This window comes from Varroa destructor, unplaced genomic scaffold (assembly GCF_002443255.2).
Source record: "Varroa destructor unplaced genomic scaffold, Vdes_3.0 BEIS01000004.1, whole genome shotgun sequence".
In the NCBI taxonomy this organism is placed as follows: Eukaryota; Metazoa; Arthropoda; class Arachnida; order Mesostigmata; family Varroidae; genus Varroa; species Varroa destructor.
Window position 1 is genome coordinate 17,427,056 of NW_019211457.1, and position 20,469 is coordinate 17,447,524.

A 20,469-nucleotide genomic window follows, 5' to 3' on the forward strand; every position below is an offset into this window, starting at 1 on the left:
CGTGCTGGAAAAAGAATTTGCGATTTAGTAAAGTGCCTAACGGCGGTTGCCTAACGTAAAACCCGAAACTTTTCGTTACCTTCATCTCTTCTTAACAACTCGCCTGTGGCTGGGTGCTTTGAATAAATGTCAATGGTTTCTTTAATTTAAGGGCGTCGCTCAAAGACCTACCTTTGCTCGAGTATAAGGCATGCTACCGGATTTTCCATTATCTCCACGTTACTGCCATCACCATAACAATGTTGGATTCTATTTGTGCTCCCCTATTTTCGATGAATGTATTTCGTTCTATTCATTTCTCGTTTTCTAATGCGTAAAGCTTGGTTTAACAACAACAACAACAACAGCTGTTTAAGTCATTGCAACGGTGAAAGAGTGCACATCTGTACCAAAGGCGAAACGAATTTCAACAACGTCCGCAACGAGAGCTAAAAAAAGGAAAGTCATAGGAAAAAAACCAGCGGCTTTTCTCTAACTAGCAACAATAAGAATTGACTGACTGGTCGGGCATCGATGTTACTGTGTTTGCTTGGCTTGGCTGAAGACGCAGATGAGACTGATTTCGTACTCAGCGATAATCAGTGTCGCGTTGAATGCCTTCCATTTTGTAAATCGCTTTCTTCCCTATCGGCTGTTAGTGGATATAGTTGGTGCTTAGATAATGTCCGTGTTTGTCAGCAGCGCGCATTTTTTGGTAATTAAAGATGCCAGGGATCGCTGTTTCAGGTCCACCAACATAACCTTGCCAATAAAGAATGTTATTTCGTAAGGCTATTGTTATCCTTTTGTCAAGTTTTGATAAAATTTAACCCTTATCTCGAGCTTCCAATACGGACGTACAGCCTGCGTCAGTTCACGCTATCTCAAATGGCAATAGCCCACAATAGCTGTCTGCGTGCCGTCAGAACTCAATAGCTTTTTTCTCTAGGAGGTTTCAAGAATATGTGAGGCACCAATGACTAATAGCGTGGGGTCCGCATCCCCCAGCCTTCAAGGACTGGGAGAGGGTTAAGAACACAGGTTTTGTGGCTAAAATGTATGGCCTTGTCTAACAATTATTCTATTTTAAAATGGCTCAAGATTAATTTTAACGAAACTGAAAAATCGCATATAGTGTGTCGCTTAAGTCGAAGACACCGTTTTTGGATTGGCATATTTTTGACCTTGATCTAAGACAAAAACTCAAAATTGGGCCTTTACTTCAAGTCCCAAGTGCAGATCAAATTTTGTGATCCAAGCAAAACAATGATAACAGAATCATATAATAAAACTAAAGTACAGTCTTAAATACGTATTTTTGACCGTCAACAAAGAAAGGATTAGAATTAGTTAACAATAAACAGAAACTGACATTATTTAGAGGGTACGCGATAACCCAAAACGGAATTAGGTTCTGATAGCGCTGGAATAACTAACTGGTTGTTGGTCCTGAGAGACTTGCATAGAGGCAACCGTAGCAGATGTATATTTTCTTTCCTCACGTCGAGTCGAATCAAACAAATGTAATAGCGATAATAGTAATAAGCATATATGGTGCCATTTTGTAGCTGGGACAAAGCTTCTTGACACTAACAAGGGCACCAAAACGTTTAAAACATACAAATAATGAAGGACTTAATCCCTGTTAGTTTTTACTGAAGCTGACAGTTGTACCGGCTTTATCATGCTTTCGCTTCAATCAACAGATTTGTGACTACTGTTATCAAAACGGTACTATTGATAGGCGAGCTCAGAGCTCCGTTGGACAAACAAATTTCAGATGGTCTTTTGCTTGACACCTTTTTTTTTTTATCTATCCTTTCTTCCTATGCCCCATGTACTTGACAAAATAAATAACATTTCAATACGTCACGCATGATCGTCAAATTGTACACCAACGTTTCAGTGTGTCAGGAGAACATTTCTGTGTCATTTCGCTATTAGCATTAAGGCCAACAAAGCTTTTCTTTTAAATAGGATTTTTGCTTGGGTTAAATAGCCAGCGCAATGGGGATGATAACGATTTCGTTCCAGACATGATATCCAATACGTATCGTAGCGGGATAGCAACGACCGTAGAGAAGAGTGTAAGGAAAGTATAAGGATTTTTGCTTACTTACAAACGTTGCTTGATAAAGCGTAAGCAGGCAAAGTTCATAAGATCACATTTTCTGTGTGATCTAGAATTTGACCGAATCAGCCTCTCGGAATCTTTTTCGTTTCCGCTCGAAACAATTCGTTTGCGCTCCGTCGCCCATAGAAGAATGAGACAAATCTACAGGAACATCAAATATGTCGAGGCACCGTGCAGTAATAGGTGAAACAACAATTTTGGTCAACCGATTGTTGTTAGCTAGCAGTATTGCATGTTATAGCAAGCGGCTGTTATTGTTGTTCGTTATTATCCTGTGGTTTTACCCTCGACGGGGGTTTTGAGGGATCGTATTGCCGTTTAAAGAACACTAAGCTGTTGTTGCACATATAGATCTACAATTACGTTTCGTTATACAATCGATTGATAAGAGCTAAAACTCTCGTGGCAATCTTCGCGATGGCACCCTGGAAGAACTTCAGTTACCCTCGTTACGACGCTACATTTAGAGCGAAATGGTTTGGTATACACCAGGTCTGTTTAATGACCTAGCAATGTACACTTAATCCGTGCTCTAATGGTTCTTATGTGTATTACAAGAGAACTTCTCAACCCTGATAGAAATGAAGAAAAACATCGTCACAGCTGGCAATTATTATTTTCTCCTTCCCTTAATGAAACGTGACCATCAGTTTTGCTGTTTGATCTTTGTAATTTCGATATATCTGGTCTAAAATAAAACCAGCGGTCGGGACAAAGCCTAGCAACGATTTAAGCAGTGTGGCAGCAAACCTTGGAACATGAATAAATATATTCATTAGCGAGAAATGGCCGCAGCCATTTGAATCCTATCTAGTCTTCATCTGCCTCTTAACCATAGCTGGTCTTGTGCCAAATGTAAGACATTTCTAAGTATCTCGGTGCGATGACTTTGCTAAGAGCCGGCGACCCCTCGTATATTATAGAGTTCTGTGCCAGTCGACCGATTGTTTTGTGTTCGTTTCAGACCGAGTCACTCACGGGTAACTCATGAATCTAAAGAATAAGTACAGATTAAATTCGATGAGATTTCTTAGCTCAGAAATGAAAATCACGCAAAATTTTTTCGCGCTTGCTGTTTTTTTTTTTTTTTTTCAGTACGGCGTCTATACCTTGTACCTGACGCATATACGTTAAATAGTGCCTATTAGAGACATCTAAAGTAGCCTTCGTGCTAGTATAATTCGTTAAAATTATTATTCGGTATAATGGCGTTGGGTATTACTTTCCCTTTGCAATTATGCGATGAGGTTCTTTCAAGGTTATCTACCCTAGCGAGAATTAGCTTTGTTCACAAACTTCCGTTGCACCTTAAAAATGTTTTTCCATTATCAATTATTTATTAAGTCTTCGTTTTTGAGTTTAGTGCTGGAAGATTCAACGTATCATTCAAAGTGAAGGACATAAGAGGCCCTTGACAGATGGACCTAGTATTTGTTTGAACGAATTTAGCACGAACTAGCAGATATGTATCAACCGAATGTTTCGTGATGTAGAACATCTAAAGGCGTCCAACACATATTTAATGTGTCATCACATATAGATATATTCTATATGTCTATCCTTGTTAGCCAGCGTATGCGGCGGAGACGTATGAACGAAAACGCATTGCGACGATGAGCGGAGTCCTGCCAGAATTACGCGAAAATGTTTCTGCCATCCAAGCAATGCGCATATACGTACTGCTCGTATTTAATTCTATACGAGCATACTTATGCTCCTGAGCAGCATCTGTTTATATACTACTGATAACAATATGCACGTGAGTTGATGTTCTATTTCACTTCTTTATATGAACAAGCATAGTCCTGCAACTGATGCAGGCCACTTTGAAACCAGCCCGGCCGAGTCCGGCGGAAGCGATGATCAACAGATTTCACTAGTATTGTTTCTGCCAGTCTTTGATTCCGTCTGCACAGAGGCGGATCATGCTATTGGCCATTTACGTCCAGCTCGGACAAAGGGAACGACCGGCAACTGAATTGCGCGTCGACCGTATGCCATTACCTTTGTTAGTGCTCTATGGACCGAACAGTTGATGCGTTGTTATGGTGAGTCGAAGTCGAAAACAAAGATCGAAAATTGACATTCAGAGACCTCCAATGTTAGCCAGCTCTTTTCTTCTACATAAATAACGATAGGTTTTTCTGAAGCGGCGACGAAAAACATTTGCCGCTTAAAATTCATTGCACTGGACAAAGTCGAACCGGATTTTCAACAGTAGCTGCTTTTGCGATCACGGACCATTTCCGGTTCATGTCGCAAAATTCTAGCTGTAACTATATATATAAACGTACAGTTAGACATGTTCCATGCAGCATTTAAGTTTATTGAATCGAACTTCCGAACAATGTTGTTTTTGTTGTCCAGTCTACTTAAAAATGTCAAGCAGCTAGCATAACAGGGTCGTGCTCTGCTGCCGCGAGGTGACCCCATCTACATATCAAAATTTAGTGTCGTAAGGCCACAGCAGATGTGCTTAAAACGAGCGGGAAGCTGGAGCTTCGTTTGCCAACTTTGTTTATTATGCATATAGATTGGATAGAGTAGGAAATTTCCGAGCCACCTGGTCTTTCTACCAACGGCGCTGAGTCTAGTTCTAAATATAGTAAGCATTGACATATTCGTGTCAAAACCTCGCTACATTCTGGTGCATTGCGATCGCACATTTGACATTTCGTGAACCGACATCTTCCGTGTTTTCGTATGAAATGCAGCAAACAATTCTATCTACCGTGCCATATAACTCTCAAATATGCTTCAGAGCATGTGCATAACAAGTACGTAAGGTATCATTTAATTAGACGTAACAAAAGGCGGTAATGCCTTAAGCTTCTTCCGGTTGCTTCACGTATGATTCCGCTTGCTTATTAGTGGTATATAATGAGCCCAATACCTTATGATAAGTTGAATGGCCTTTGTGTTATGGCACTCTCTTCTAAAATTTCCAGCTTTCAAAAACTATTTTAAAACACTTCCTTATTATTAACTAGATTCATAAATTCTTTACGCGCGAATAAACGTTTAACATAGTCTCTGAATGAGGCGTCTTTTTCCTACCACGAAGAGGGCGCTACAAGCGGTGGCCAGCCTTACTTCTGGCCATCTATCCTCCATCGTCTTGTTGACATCGTAACTTGTAGACCAAACATGAAACGTTTCTCAAAGAGATATAGTACCAACGTCACGGAACAGGACCCCCTTATGTTTTGCTGCACAGTTGAAAACGACGTACGCTCACGGACGGATGATTTCGATTTGCGCTAAGTAATTGTTTCGTCAAATGAGCCGATGACGTATTCATTCAGGAGTTTCCTAAGACAGCCTACGCAGACGGCCAGTTTCCTTTAATGTAATTCATCAGTTCCAAGTATCGCCACTGCGGCAGTAATGTCGCTGGGAAGCTAATCTCTACAAGCAAGCTTCACTAACCATTTATCTATATTTGTGGAAAAATTAGACGCATACGAATTAAAAGCGGTGCATAGTTACTTTTTAACAGTTGCACGAGCGATTTTTTCTGACGATACCTCACGTAAGGTGTTGAGGCATGGAAGCTGCTGCTGCGGACGCCAACGCCGTTATCATACGAAGTATCGTTTATATAGACAAGGGAGGTCAAGCTATCAGTCTGTACTGCTGAAATGCGTCATTGGTGCTCGTACGCTGATACATCGGTTATATTTCGTGTTACCACCAAGCGGCAATCGTCTACAACAGTGGTACTATTTGTAGTTGCTTTTTCATGACGGGCTTTCCTCGTAATAAAAGATGCGGTATAATAGGCCAATTAGGTTAGCTAATTGACTAAATAAAAGTTGCTTTCCTCGTTCTCGCCTACCCGTGACGACAACCACAACAAACTTGACTCCTTGGTTAAATCAACAAATCTGGAAACAAATAATCAAATAAACAAAGCATTAGTCGACCGAGGGTCCTGCACCTCTTCGCCATTAGAGTGAGACTTTTTAGGACACTCGGTAAACGCGGCCCTATAGATACAGAAATTGTCTTCATATAAATACAACAACATCCTCTGTATGGTCTTTTGACGATTTTTGACCAGGAAGCAACAGTTGCCAGGTTTCACAAGAAGCCAACGGAAACGAGAATTTATTTTTTACAGTCAAATTCGCCATTTAAGCGTAAAGAAGACTTGCGCCTGTTATGGTGTATCGTTGTTGATCACGCGCTATATTATCGGTGAATTATTAAGTAACGTGGTCGAATAAGAATATTCCATCGCGTTATAGGTACGCGCCGTAAACAAAGGAGCAAACTACGATTATCTATTGCCGACGTGTGGTTACTGGTCCTGTCGAAGAAGGGCGATCTTCGATCGCTCTTCCATAAATGCCTCTTGCGTCGTAGCCCTAAAGAAGCAACCCTAGTAGCGATAATTCTGAGCGATCAGCGCTGAAACAAAAGTGAAGTTTAGCTTTTCGATCTCACCCTACACGAGATAGTTTCTTAGGTGTATCCCTTTGTTCCTTATCAGGAGTTATCGTATGGATTCCTTTTAACGGACGATGTAATTTTTCTCATATACATACTGCTATTGATCGACTTGTTACGGGCACCTTTTAAATAAATCATCTTTGTCTCTCTACTGCTGTAAACTCTACTGCTATTCGGATTCGAAGAATTAAATTTGTATCCATGACCTGACATAACAGTTAGTATGCGTGTAGTTATTTAGAAGTCTCGGCCACCGAAACAGCTGTTGTGTTCTGTTTAGCTGTTATCTGCATGAAAAGCCCCACTACTATACTATAATTCATAAATAATATCTTAATCTACCTATTGGGGCGTTAATTATAATTCTGACCTATTAGTCCGTCATTTTGCTACTCAATAAGACGCCATCTATCAAGGGCCAGTCAGTATTTCGATAGGTTCTCTATGAAATATTGAGCAATCCAATGACGACAGCGGCGATGAATTCAGGTTGTATGCGAAAGATACCATCTTGCGAGGCAAAGCACCTATAGCCGACCTATGTCATCCTTAAATTCGACCCAGGCTACTGCCAGTATCAATGCTGTCAGTCCGTCGTTTATTTCGATATTTTTTTTTCAACATGTGCCGGACGCGTCATTGTCGCTGTCACACGCCGAATGTTGAGCCACACGTAGCAAGCAATCTATGCCGCGACGCTCTGCTTCAGTCATTTCGCAAGTCGAAAAGTTATCATTTTCGATAGCATCGACAGCAGCCGAAAAGAAAGAAACGGGGCTAGGCCCGCATCGTTCACCCAGCGTAACGGCTATGTAGCGCAGGATGGCGACCGCTACTGAGTACTTATTTCTGCTTTTACAACTCCTTTTTATCTTTCGCATCCTGGTTGTCACTGTTGTATCGCTCTTCTCTCGGCCGCAAGTTCCACGTCGGTGGCGTTCTTCCCTTCGCATTGACTTCGTTCCATTTCTTAGGCCCAACTAACTTTGTTGCCCTTGTCATCGTCGCCATTGGCAGCAGCAAGCGCACGTCGTCTTCTATTTTACTGGCAAGAAAACTTATTCTAATGAGCAGCAGGCCATTGAGGAAAAACAACAACAACAACACCAATAAACAGGGGTTTGTGAAAAAAGGTTCCGTTGGCTGCTTCAACAAGCAGCTTCTTGTTGTAGTAGAGGTCGTATTTGTTATTTATAAAATGTCGCGCATCTTGACGAGGCAGCAAACTGGACATCATCAGGGCAGAGAGCGGACAAGCGTGATGATGAGAAACGCGGAAAGTAACAGAAAAATCTGAAAATAATGGTAAATGGTAATCGGCAGCCGATCAATCGCAACACTCGCATCTGACTTACGCCGTTTCGTTCTATCGATCAGTCAATTTGTCCTAGTGTACCCCCGTCCGTCTGCTGTTATTCAAGTGATTACCTACTCATACAAAGTGCTCAGAGCGCAAAAAAGTGACCGTCATTGCTGAGCAACCGCCAGTTCTACTGCCTGTCCGTTACTGGTAAGGCCACGTTTTGCCTACTTTGTACGATGTACCGCTGTGTTTCCGAGCCCCATTAGTTTCATCTGGTCGGCTAACTATATGACGGTTACAGAATCGCGGTACTTATTAACAATAAGAAAAGGACGTTTATTCGCCCTTAACATCGTTATGGGCGTTCCTTCAATGACGACAGATGTGGCACGTCAGTGATGCGTTACAAGAGCTGAAAAAAGATTTTTGTCGAAAAGAGAAACTAGGATTACGGTATAGGGTAGAGATACAAATCTTAATTTTGTTTGAGAACCATTGACTCTTAGGAAAACCCACGCATCCGCGCTTAGATTGATTTGTTAACGCATAATGCTTATCATTTCTGTTGGACGCATTCTAGTGTTATAAGGATCGGTTTGTAAGTGTAATCCTTAAATTTCTCTATCTAGGGCGCCTACCGGATAGCTGCTGCAAGGTAGAGCACTACATTAAGACGACTAAAATTTGGCCTTCATCTAATTTATAGCCCGTATAGGAGAAAAAAAGAAATGCTATACTAAACAGAAGTTCATCAAAACGGTGGACTTCGTTAGGGTTAGGGTAAGTTAACGGAAAAGTTGTTGATGTGCGAAAGCACTGATAACGTGATGCTGGTCAGACAATTGCTTCTGCTGTCAGATATGCTGGAAAGCTTAAGGCACTGATTACGATAATGGTGATCAGAAAAATTAGCGTCGTTTCACGTTCTACGCTTGCATTTGTTCACTGATCGGGGGCGAAGGACATACGCATTGGTTAATCTCAGGACGCAAAACACAAACGAGGCAAGACTGACGTCTAGTGATGACGACACGACTAACGACCAAATAACGTCCCGATTGCAGCGGTGTTGTTACCGCAGCACTCTACGTATCTCACTCTTCGCAGGCCAACTTTATCGTGCTTTCAGCGTTGCCGTAGTTCTGTTAACCGGTATAATTTTTATCCCTATGAATAACAACTTAAGTTAAGGTAAAAATCGTTTAGAATATATTGATAAGTGCTAACGTTTGTTCATTGCTACTAAAGGTACAGGTGACTGAGACCCTGCAAAATTCTATGTGGTGCGCATGTAGAAGGTGTGGTATAGAGTACGGTCTTTCAGCTTGCATGAAATCTCCCTATATCTATTAAGAGGTAGGTACCTTTGCTGGAAGCTTGAGTCCGTCAAGCACAAGTATTTAGTACTCAATCCTGTGCCATTTTACCAATCCACATTTTCTCCAGAGGATCAGTAGCGTAAATCAGATGTAGCAATTTAATCAAATACTGTTTTTTTTTGTTTCTATTAAAACGATAATATGAACGCAAGTTGCCGATTGCGCAGCCGTTGTTTCTGTAGTCTGCTGTAATAATCTTTGCAAAGAGATTTTGCTTCTACTACTGCACGTCTTTTCATATTGAACCCGACTGCTCAACCCTCCCAGTGAACTGGCTCTTTTTTGGATTTATCTGTCCACTCGGTAGCAGTCAAAATTTTCGACCTGGTCAGAGATAGATTGTTTGACGTCTGAACAGCTCGTTCCGTCACAGGTGCTTGTCCGCTCCCCAGACAGCGAGGAGAAAAAAATGAGTTGTAATTTGCTGGCGGTCACTCGCTAACCATGCGGTACTGTTTCTGCAGCAAAGCAAAGTAGGAAAAACCAAAACAGATAAACAATTTTATCTCAGTCGCCATAATCGCAAAGCATGAAGCATATAAGCAAGTAAGAACAAGTTGACATCGACGGGGTTTAGCCCGCTTAGAGCTTAAATATTATCTATCGGTCTACTCGTAATCGAGCTCCCAGGTTAAACAAACTTACGTTGCTAGTCTTTGATCTCACGTACCGCGTATCAGATACGAATCCCTGAAAAGATATCACTAAATTACACTGAAGTTGGTCTAATTGGTATCTTCTAGTTTTTTTATGAATTGCAATTCTATTACCTTCGTTTCTAGCGTTAAACTAAGACTCTTCTATTGTATGAATACTGTGAAGAGCCCAAAACTACTCTAAATACGTCGTGTGCACAATAGAGGCGAGCGCGTACTCGATATCAGTTGGTGATAGTCGATATCTGAACGCTTCGACGGAGCCCAGCGCCCCTGCGACGCTGCTATCAGACGTCACCGCAGCAGCCACAGCTGCGTCGAGACAGACATTGCGGTAGTTATTTTGTTGTTTCGTCTGAAAAGTGAATTTTTATAATTGTCTTGTTACTCAGCGTTAGAACTGGTCAGGGCTAACGGCCTAGAAGGGAATAACATTTATGTAGTTTATCGTGTAAACGAATCTAGCTAGCGGCCGTTTCGAACAAATCTGACCGCTGTGAGTTGGTTTACACGGGCGAAACAGCAGTCCGGCGCAACGGTCTGTTGTGTCAGCGTTTTGATCGCGTTGATTCATTTGTATTCACTTCCGCGATGGCGATCTCACAGATGTCTAGCCGTGTGTTTCACCGCGTTTCGGCAGGGGCTGTCTGTCTGCCCTGTTTCACTGCTACTCAGCGATGTTATGTGATAATGATACGGCGACGGCGACGGCGACAGCTGCTAGGACTGTCTGACAAAGTCCTTCACGACATTGTTGCTGGCATAAATACCAGTAGCAGAAGCTGAAGTGGTAAGCTCTGAGGTAACCGTGCTGCTCTGAGGGGCAATCAGTCGGGAAACGAGCTGAGAGAAGGCAGCGGCATGTGAGGGCCGAGCAGGCGGGTAGACAGTTTCCAGCTACCGCCTGCATTGCCTTTTTATGGTAAGCAACAGATAATAGCAGCAACGGTAACGATGATAATGAATAGGTACGAGAATCAAGCCAGCAGCGACGGCTCATAACATAACAACAACAATGAAAACATACAATTGTTTCTCAAAGGAACTCGAAAACACGAATGACTGAAACAAGTGGCTGCCGCAGGTGGTTTTTGTTGTGCTGATGAGGGAAGCTGCCGTGTTGAAATAGCGGCAGTTACTTGATAATAGCTACTAAAGGGAATTTATGAACTGACTGCAATTTCCGGTCGAAAGATAGATAGTCAGTTTGTCTGATAGATTGGACCTTGGTGCTTTTAAGGATAAGCGCAAAGCTTCTTGTTAGAAGGGAGGAGCGTCTCCAATGGTTCATCAGCTTCCATACCATCAACGAATCGTACGATGTAAAAGTAAACAAAGTGCTCCGCTGCAATACAAGGCTCCGTGACCAAGACGCGTAATAGAACAAAGTGGCAGAATGGTTCGCAGTACAGGTATATTTGAAGCTGTTAGCCGCAACAACGTAGAGCTATAGTTACCTCGGCTGCACAAAAAAGAGGAATATTTGAATACCATTTTTGGTAGTTTATCTTAGCATTGTCAAGCTTATTACCATTTCTATCATATGGAATATATTACTTGTTTCAATGCGCGTATCAATACTATTATGGCTGTGGTTGGAATTATTATTTCGTTTAACATGATCGATAATTTTTTGATCGTTACCGTTTTAACGGTAGAGTGAGGCAGATACGTTCGACGACGGAGAACCAAGTAACATGTCTGTCATATACGAATGTACTAGCAAACACCGGTTCGTGCTGGGAATAGCTACTGATCAAATTCTAGCCGCTCGCTGAAAACAAGCAGGACTGAGGGGGGAGGTAAAAAAGATATTAAAATATCCTATTATCGCGCTGTGAACGTAGGGGACTTGACAAGCGTTTTCGTTTAACGCTGTTCGCACCGCTGCTGTCGCAGCTGTTGCCGTCTCATTACTTATATTTCGGTTTCGTAAGTTCCATTTGCTTTTTCCGAAACAAAAGCAAGCCAAAACAAAGAATACACAGGCGGCTGTACGCGAAGCTCCACTGCTTACTATCGCAGTACTCACGAATACATGTAGAAATATAGCGTGGCACGCATTGCGCGAACCTCATTTGCGTCCACTGTAGCAACGATTTGGTTTGTCGGAGGGAAAAAATTATTGAACCCATGATTTGACAATGCATCGTTGCTACACACACGGACAAGTATGCAAAGGCACAACGTATGACGTATAGAGGTCAAAAAGACTGCCGGCTAGGCCTAAATCTGTTGTGCTAACGATGTGCACGATAAACATCTAAAATAGGTGACGAAGTGCTACAATCGTGATGGTCGTACCCGTGTTGATTCTGATGTGCAGGCGCATATACACTTACATACACGATTTTATTTAGAATAAATTATACTAGACGTAGGAGTTTAAGAGAAAAACGGCAATAATGTGACAGGAATTTATAAGTATTTGTTGACTTTTTCGATTCACTTCAGCATGGTAATATCTTGATTCATGTATGTGGCATAAGAAGGAAACGAAGATATGAAATTTTCTTCGTGCATTACCGACCTGCTTACTTAAAGTGACCTACGAAACTTTGGCAATGCGAGCAATTTGACAGACAACATATGCATTATTGGTCATATACTATTATGTTTGACTTGTTGAAAGATCTGCATTTGATGCGACTTAGAAAACGAATCTTTCGAATTTTACATTTCATACTTGAAGGTCCACAGCCGTCATCATTCTATCTGTAATGTTTTATACGGGAAAAGGTCCCATACAAAATAAGTAACGTGTTACTTGTGTCAGTGCCCAGTCGGGGCATGGGCATCTCGTATCTTACGTTATTCTAGAGACCAGTTCGTGAGGAGAGTTAGAGAAAGACGTCGTGGTGACGTGGCACAAACCTGGTTTATCGTTTGCATTCCCTCATGGTCTATTGTGATGATTACACTGGGAAATTGAGCTCGAAATTGCCGAACAAACTAACTAGCATCGATCATCATGGCTGTAATAGTTCCCTAATAAACCGTTAGCTTATTAAAATTTGCTTTCTATAATGTGAAATTATCTACTATAGCTCTGCATGCTTGTTCACCTTCTTCTACGTTTTGTATACGTACATACTCAACTCGTAAATCTGTCTATTTGAACAGGGGTTTATTGTAGGGAGATTTGATTTAAGTTAGCATATTACTTATTTAATAAATACACACTTAATTAAAAAGCTTTTCTATAGTTGCACTATGGTTCAGGTTTACATAAGGACGTATATGCTACCTATTGTTTTGCGACTGTTTGCGCAGTGTACGACAGATCATGGAAGTAGGTCATTTACATACCATTTTCTAGTTCTAACTTTTAATAAAATATAGTTGTGAGATCTGATATTTGTCTGAATCGTATCAAACAATACTGTCTTCAGATTCGGGTGTTTCTAGTAGAATCGATGAAATTTCCAGCTACTTTTTCTCACGCTGACATTTTAGCGCGCTTAGCGTATGCTCTTCCAGCGTTTGCAAGCCCCTCAGCGTCCTCTTTCGACCCTGGTACCATACGGACGCCCATAAGTAGCTCACCATATATCTCAAATATACGGATATATAGATAGAAGATCGGCTATTTAAAAATAATGGAACGAGTTATTCATTCGAATGTCTATTTGAAATTCAAATACACCGCGTCTAAACATTGAGATTTATTGATAAACTCTGTTCTTTCGAATTCTGTTTACCACAGTTGCGGATCGATGCTTCGTGCTGGTCTTCAGACGAATTGAGCATCAGATTGCAATTGTTCCTCGTTAGCATTCGTGCATGTGGCCTCAGTTAATGACTGCTGGTCTTTTTTTGACAGAATGAACGTCAGGTCTTCTCTTGCGTACCGGGCTTACTATGGCTGTTCAGAATATATCTGGCATCTGAGCACTTTCAAGAGATCGCCTGAAAAATCTGTGAGAGGGTATACAGATTGAAATTCTGAGCCTTTTTGGCAGAAATTTGTCCAGAAGTTTTGGATTGCAGTTACTTTACGTTTCGTCCACATCATGGAAAGCAGGTAAGGAGAGCCCCAAAGAAGTAGTAGAAGATCCAGTGGGATAATGATACGACGTATACCTTTCTATGTCATATTAAATAACGTTGGGCTTATTTGACTTTTTGACAGTCAAGTGCCAAAGGACTGAAGGGGTAGGCCAAAGAAAGATAAATTAACGATACTGGCCAACACTGATTGAGTTAATTTTTTTTAATGCTTTTTCAACTAACAATCGAATATCAAAACGGGTAACAATCACATTTTCAAAATAAATAACATACTATAGTGAAAACTAAGACTTTTAGAACAGGCAGATGAACGATCTCATAATACCTTCTTTTTACGAAGAGTTCATCTCGTAGTTTTCTGCATCTTGCTATGGCTGCGTATGCAAATAGCCACCTTTGTTAGATTTCAAATTGGACTGAAACAACTATTCTAACAATGGCACTTATTCTATTGTTATAGTTATACCCGGTAATATGTTAATACGTACTTCTTCCAGAAAGTGGTAATTACATACAAACATTATTAGGACAAAATTTCTGCTTGTTATTTTATCTCAGATTGTCATACCTATCTTATCATCTCTAAGCATTCATTATCTTAATATGAACGACCAATTTATTTGAATGGCTATGGCGTGCCGAGCACATTGCTGTCACGATAAAACTGCACAACCTACGCGAAATAAGTCCCTCCTCTTCTCATGGAACCATAATGATTGCAAACAATGATACAGCCATTGGAGGAAACAAGTTTAAGTTACAAATTATTTAGTCCACTATGAAACACGTAACTCATCCTCCCCTAGAGCGCGGTGGCTTACGGAAGCTCTCCAGCACTATAATACAATATATCGTATTTCTACACGAGCACACGGAAAATGACAGACCGACCACTATGGCGGGCTGGGATGTCGTGCTCATACCAAGTGAACGCAAACGGCGGACAATCAGTTGTATGTGATAAAGATGAACCTAAGCTAAAAGCTCTCTTGTTGCCACAACCAGAATGGCTCAAAGAATCTGCGGACTGCAAAAAGAAGCTCGTGCCACAATGATATCCCCACTAGAGCGAAGGTCGGTCATTAGAAAAGCCCAGAAATGTTTCTTGCGCTCAGCGGACGCCATTACAACGTAATGACAGTAGTTGTAATGAAGAGATGTACTGAGGGGCCTACATTGGCGCTGCGAATCGCGTAGTGAATTCGTTAGGTTCGCAGATACCTTTACCATACGTGTGTAGGTTCTAAAAATGCCCGCCTTTTTCAAAAAAGCGAACGTTTATTGAATGAAGAGTTTAGAAGGACGTATGTGTGCTTGTACTTCACCTATCTGTTTGTGTAGTCATGAATTAAGACATCTTGTTTTATTATTTGGTACAAAAAACGCTCACCGGTGCTCGGTACTTATTTCAAGAAGTACTTCTTAGTATTGAGACATTGACATCTTCATTCAAGATAAAGAAACAAAGAGTCTATTTACAGAGCCATACATTTTTCATTATACCCATTAGACAAAGAAAATTGACATGAATATTTAAATGCGAGACATTAAGGCTAGAAGAAAAGGCTTGGCCACGCACGAAAAACATCTGTAGAAAAAAAGCTTCATCAACGCTCGTGGTAGTTCGCCACATAATTATATCAAATCACAGGTACAATAGCTTGAACGGAAAATTAAAATTCTAGAAATTTGTCTGCGACAGTTACTCATCATTTTCTATTCAGCAACTACTATGTGATAGGTTAGCGTTGGTGGGCTGTACAATTAATCGCGTTTTTTTTTGTGAAACGACGAGTGTTCCTTGTATGTCCTGCTCAATATTAGATAACAGACTATCTAAAATTTAGCATGCAGTTATAATTTTGTATTTTGGCATAAACGTACATGCATTTCACATTCATCAAGGGTCGCAGTTCCGTGCATTGATGCGCAGTGTTTTTGGAAATGATTAGAGCTCTAGGTTTTCTTAATAATTTGTCCTTGTTTAAATAATCAAATCAACTTCGCGTACTGTGTTTGACGAAGTCAACGACACGGTGCTCTCCTGAGATTGTAAGTGAAATCTCTTGCAGTTATAATGCTCCCGTAGTTAAAAAGGTTTTTTTTTTTTCAATACATATCTGTAGAAAAAAGCCTGTTTAGTGCTTGTGATAGCATTCAGCTAACCTCCGACCCCGTCAAACGCAACAGGAAAGAGTCAGATACACGTTAGTTTGATAAGAACAACACTCTACCCAGATCATTATTTTGGGTAAACAGGAAAAATTACGATAAGCGAAAATCCTCAATGATCACACTTGTATGTACATATTTAGATGTATATGTATATATATACATATTGCCCCAAACGGAAAATTTTGCCTGAATTACGGCATAGCAGACGCGTTGAATTGGCACATTCAAATGTGACCCTACGGAGAATATATGACCCTTTCAAAAAGTATTCTCATAAGTTATTGCTGGGTTCGTGGACGCAAAGATAGGGCCATGTGTACAGCTTAGCGTATCGGGCGTTGTTTCACCAATCGAACAATGGGTTCGCGATTACGCTGGTAGTTTCGCGGACCTCCTGGGATTGTGCAATGTAGCTATGTAGTCCGTCAAATGGTGTGCTTGATAAAGCAAATGCTCCGCGACTCCGCTGAGTCATAGCCAAGATGGCAGAAAAAAATATATATAAAATTGAAAGGCTGTGCTAGGGATGTCGCCGTTGTCCGCTTTGTCTATCGGGGATACTTCTAAGCCCCAATCATTGGTTTCAACTCAAATTCTGTTTGATTTTCACTTTCGGAAGCGCTCGTAGTATTAAGACTCGATTCTCGATCAGCCTGGCCATCGATGATGTCTAGGACGCTTGTACACGCAATAACTCGATCAGTTCATTGATCTAAGAAAATCGTAGGGCATCGTCATAAACCAATGGAAGCTGTCGCGCTTCTCAATCCATTTTCTTTGTTTCGGAAAAGCGCTCATAGCTATTTACCAACCGCAAAAAGGCAAGAAACATGGTTGTACGATAGCAGCGATCATTTCAAGCGAAAATAATACAATAATAGAAAATGTGTTCCTTCACATCAAATTTTTCATACCTGGCGGCGATGCGGCCTTCGATTATATAATACAGTTTGATCCTTTCTCGGAGTTTCCAAAGCGACGCCGCAAGCTTTGCAATTGTCAAGTTTCTACAAGTTCTACAGTCGAAAAAGTTCCCACAAAACGAATGGTATTTTTGTTTGTCTTGTTCTCTATCATACAAGTCAGCAAACTTCATATATGGGTAACTGAGGAAAACTGAAATCAAACAATTTCCTCTATTTTTCCACGGTAGCTTCATAATCAGCCATCGGTAGTATCATTTTCCTGGAAACGCCATTCGGTGAGGAAAGAACAGGAACAATAGTATTGTTAAAATTCGATTTTTGCCAGATGACCTTTCCGTAGAGATTTTTTGTGTATTTCATTCATGGTGATTATCTAATGAAGACATGCGCCATCGGTGCCATCTTGTCACAATTTACATCCATAATCGCAAATATAAATGGTACGCTTTTTACAATACAGTAACCTATATAGAAGCACTGCTAGCGAGAATCCACATGGCGTTTTTATGGCTGCACGACTTAGACAAGTCATTGAGTTTTGGGTTGCTAGTAGATAAATTGTTTCACCTTTTTTTTTTTTGCCTTCGCTGGCAATGTTTTTGATGTTAGGTATATTTAACAACAAAAGTTTTTAATTATCTCGAATTTAACCCTTCAGTTATGTTAAGATACGCCATCGATGACGCCATCCACAGTACTGGATCTGTTGTCTTTCGTAAAGAGTAAAAATAACTTATAACTGATAATTCCGAAGCAATACAACAGCTTTGTATCTCATATGTGCAAAACACCTTCTTCAAGAAGTCATTGAAATTGTACAAAAATGGATCACTGTCGCCATTAAAGTTCTTAAAGATGTAGCCTCAGAATGGGGCTCAGTGCTTGAGTTGGGCATACTTTCTTTGTTCGACCGGACCGTTCTAGAGGCATTCATAGATATATGTATAAAAGTAAGAGTAAATGATCCGACGAAGAAGCCGTTCAAAAACTAGGCTCGAATAAGTTCTATCCCATAAGGTATTAGCTAGGTTTTACTTGTACCCCTACCGTATTAGCGATGGCCGCCGGTTATTACTTCTTAATACTTCAGTGGATCCATGCTAAGCATTGCTGCTACGTGGAACGCTTTTCTTTATGTGGTGTTCACAGGATCACACATCAACGAGCCCTCAAAATACAGTAATAGAAGTCAACTAAATCCTTTATTTTTGCTTCGATTTTCTTGTTATTTAGCATTCTCACGATCCATGAATAAATGTCTCTGGATTTTTCGTTTTTTGTAAACAAAACCAGACAAAGTCGAACAAAAAAACATAACGATGCCATCTGTGAGTATTTTTTCCACCAGCAATCCCAGCATTAACTAGTATTTCTGGAATCAATGAGCGCGCTGTGAGCGGAACCGTCATGGAAACGTGCGTGTCTCCATTGCCCCACCGGCCTATCCATCCATATGCTGATAATGCCAACGGAGGAAAAATGATCATGGCAAAAACCACAACAACACTAACAGGACATAAACAGCACGAGCAGCATTTCTGACCGCATTTATTCCACGATGAAAAACGATGCAATCATAGTGGAAACCATTGAACCACTGAAAAATGAGCCATGAGAGCAGACTACTAACGAACCAAAGCTGTGTTAACTTCATTGACTTTTTGTGTCTATGTCTCGTTCATCCACTGGGCCGTTCGCCCGCATGGGGTACATTTTAGCACCCCAAAATGTTCTATGCGCATTTTACGTCCTATCTATTTATACGCAGATATACCGTGCATATATATATAAGTGTATTGTATAGATAATGTTGTTGCAATAAAGCTTCAAACAAAGGTAGCTTGCAGAAACAGTCAAGTTTATGGTACATACAACCGATTATTGCGTCCGATTGCTTCGTATTCGATTTTGACCCATTTTATTTGACGTATTTGATTATTTTAACCCACCTATCTATGTGTACGTGACTTTTGAAGATAATAGCGGTTTAATTACATAAATATGTATTTCTTACGGAACGCATGCGTAAGTGGTAAAACAGCGAACGGATGAAACTCGGTTTGAACTAAAATCATATGGAATGAGCTGAGGCGAAGGAACATACTCAGACTCTTGGATCAATCACTGGATAGGTATCGTGTCGTACAACTTTGCATTAACTTCCCGAAATGCTCATTTTAAAAGTTTAAAAAGTGCAGGAGATAGAACGTGCTTAGCTAAAATGAATGTACACACCCGGTGAAAAATTGTTGGTATATATACCTGCAGAAGCTGAACGTACTCGTAAAGCGGATTCTCGACTGGGCTGTCAAAATAGTTTTGCGTCGTTTAAAAGCGAAACTTTGGCAGTGATACACATGCCTAGCGGATTTCTGAAGCGGATGATGAAAAGCCTATATGCGCTTATGACCGACCGTATGATATGTATGCAAACAAATAGAGCCATTGCAAAAAATCGATTGGAGTTAGTGAACAGAAAACGCGTTGTCTTTTAGTTCGACGATGCCAAGCCACATACGGCTTTAATTCTTCACCTCAGAGAAATTCAATGGAGAATTTTCATGCATCCGTTGTATAGCGCGGATCTCGCGTCATCTGTTTCGATCTATGCAGGACCCTTTTAACTATGTTAATTTAGTTTCAATGGAAAAACGCAAAAATCACTTGGCATAATTTTCCGCTTAGGAAGCACAGTGATTCTTCGGTGAAAGTGTTACCAGGGTAATTGCTGAAAATAGCGCATATCTAGGTTAAAAATATTATTTTTAAATATATGGAGAAGAAAAGGCCGAGTTGCTTCAATTTTGGCTTAAAAACGATCTTTACTTTTTCTACATTATTCCGTACTACAAAGATCGAAAATCGTGTCTGTGGACCTACAACAAGCGTGTTCAGCCGATATCACTTGAGCAGAACTGTTGGATCTTTGTTAAATGACACTATAGCTCGAAAGGATTATATTATAAGGTCTTTAGTAAAGATTAGCTTTTACGACCGTAATTGTAACTTAATAAGTATATCAAAATAGTTTTTTTCTTAATTTCGGTTTGCTATGCACAAAATGCATTTTTTCCTAGAATGCTGGGCCTTTTTTAAAAAATAAAAGAATTTGGGGCAGAGCAAAGACCTCTCAGAATTGTCACCTGTCATCCCCTCCCACGAATTAGAATAAATAATCGTTTTTCGTGCAATGTTTCTCACAGAAAGCATTTGGCCCCGTCTTCTCAGCAGGATTTAGTTTAACTTACTTTTTTTTTTTTATTTAACTTACTTTTATTTTTTTACTTTTTATATTAAGCTGCACCAGGCATTTGGTGTATGTCGGGTTTAATCAATTTACTTCTTCCTGTTCAGCAGAGTCAGCAGGTTTTCGTCCCGTGCAACTGAAGTGGGAGCCTCTATAATCCTGTAGGTCGGCTAGTAATACCAACCTGAGTCAAAGATCTGCCCA

The 20,469-nt window shown here is 40.6% G+C and overlaps 1 protein-coding gene across 5 annotated transcripts in view; it reads left to right on the forward strand.

Moving 5' to 3' along the window:
* The window catches only part of LOC111248637 (CUB and sushi domain-containing protein 1-like), a 98,900-nt gene that overhangs the window by 28,682 nt on the left and 49,749 nt on the right, over positions 1–20,469 (forward strand). The window lies entirely within an intron of this gene.